Source organism: Lepidochelys olivacea, assembly GCF_965140295.1.
Source record: "Lepidochelys olivacea isolate rLepOli2 genome assembly, chromosome: 3".
Lineage (NCBI taxonomy): Eukaryota > Metazoa > Chordata > Testudines > Cheloniidae > Lepidochelys > Lepidochelys olivacea.
In genome coordinates this window covers 5,402,237-5,404,223 of record NC_140413.1, presented here as the reverse complement: position 1 = coordinate 5,404,223, position 1,987 = coordinate 5,402,237, and the positions used below count along the sequence as shown (strand labels likewise).

The 1,987-nt window shown below is 40.1% G+C and overlaps 1 long non-coding RNA gene across 1 annotated transcript; it reads right to left on the bottom strand.

The window, feature by feature from the left end:
- Nucleotides 1-482: 482 nt before the first annotated feature.
- LOC311519094 lies at nt 483-1,489 on the bottom strand. The gene is made up of 3 exons (XR_014711200.1): nt 1,442-1,489; nt 1,287-1,344; nt 483-585 (listed from the first exon to the last, which is right to left on the bottom strand). It is a non-coding gene; the product is annotated as an uncharacterized lncRNA (long non-coding RNA).
- Between the last annotated feature and the right edge of the window lie 498 nt (nt 1,490-1,987).

Genomic DNA, 1,987 nt, shown 5'->3' with positions numbered 1-1,987 from the left:
TGATGTGCTTATGGTGTTGGGAGAATGGTTTGTCAGTCCTGAGTTTTTTATTCACAACCCTTAGAGCGCGTGCTCCGGGTTTGTGAATGTGGACGTTTTCGCTCACAGTTTTCTCAGGGCTCGGTGTGGTGGTGGCCTCTGAGGAACTGGAGGGGTGTTTGCGTGGTTGGGTTTTGTTGTCCTTGGGTTTGACGTCTATGAGGTTTCGACTGCCCTGATGCTTCATCTGCACCCTTATGCTGTTTTGCGTTAGCCTTGTTAAAGGTCTCAAAGCAGATTCCTGGTTCTTTGGCCGTTCTGGTGGAGGTGTCCCTGTCGCTTCGACTACAGCATTGTCAGGAAAGCTGCTCTTGCCTATGTGGCGGGGAAAAACATTTTACAAAACTGAACATTACCATCTTTCTCACCCACACCTATGTATATACTTAGAATACAAAACCTCATAAAACAACCAAACCAATAAGCAAAATAGATTTACTGGGCTTCATCCATCCTTCAGTCACTGATGCTGGTCCATTTTCCTTTTCAGCTGGCTCTTTTCCTTTTTTCTTTTCAGCTTGTTTACCCTCTCGTGTTTTGACCGTACTGTGAAGCAAACAACGTTATAATAAAACACATGGAACTGTCTTGTACACTTAAAAAAATAAAATATTCATTAGGATGTTTTTCTATTTAAAAAGTCACAGCTTTAAAACAAAATAATCCCTTTCAGGCTGTACAACAAACACAGGTTTAGAGTTGATTTCTACCAATTGAAACAACAAACCCACAAACATTTTTTTAAAATACATCTCATTTGCAAAATAAAAACCAAACTGCTTTTAAAACCCATTCTAAAACCCATTTTGCACAAAAACCCTTGTTAGTTTTAAAAACACCATTACTATCCGTTTGCAACCAAATACTTTTGAAAAAACCACCCCATCTCTCTCTCACACACACACACACAAAAACAGCAGCTTCATAAACACATCAAACCAGGTTTGCAACCAAAAACTCAGACACACACAACACACACACTCCAGCAGTTGAAAAACACCAACAGTTTGCAATCAAATACTTTTCAGTAAACCCACATGCATTTAAAAGGCACACGGTTGTTCTGTTTCCCCGCCCCGCCCCGATGTGTGTTTGGGCCTTCAGTTAAAGAACAAGCAAAAATCTTAAGTTAGGATTACTCTCTGTACAACCTGTGTAATACCTGAAGTTTGTTTTTTGTTTGTTTGTTTTTTCTGTTTTTTAAATATAACAGTATTAAGCACAACTATAGTTAAAATGGTTTTTACCTTGGCCTGGTGGTGAAATGCAGCTTAAAGTTACCAGTTCCATGCTAAACAGATCACACTGCAAGAGAGAAAGGCACCATTATTTATGAAGACAGCATGGCCAAAGAATGGCCTTATAGAATATATATTTTCAGAGTTAAAAACAGGGAGCATACCTCCTCTTCCAGTCCAGCAGCAATTCAAGAGAGTTTCTGTTGAAAGAGACAGTCTCCAAGGAACCTGAAGCTTTGCTTCAAAATAGTTAGCAGGGTGATTGGATCCCCGCTCCCTAGCATTCCCTTTTGTGATCTGGGGTGGGGGAATAAGTTGTCTGCACAACTGGGTTGCTTTTATTTCTTTTTTCTTTTCTTTTCTTTAAAAGACATACATCTCCGTGAAAAGAAACCAAGGGCCAGAGACCTTCTAACAGAAACACAGATAGTCACAAAGCCCTCTTTTTCTTTTTTTTTTCAATTTACAGCTACCCAGTTGTATGTCGCTGTTTGTCCCCTCACCATTTTCTAACTTAATCCTTTTTGATTTCTTACAACTGGTCTTTTTCTGAAGCAGGGTTCTGTAACTTTTTGTGCAGACCAGACGGTCAATATAACGCTGGAAGCAGCATCTTCCGGTTTGGTCATTTTCTTTCAAACACGGTCAGGGTCTGCACTAAATTGCACAGCATTTATCAAGGTCACCCCGTGCGCTAAATGTTCTTGGGT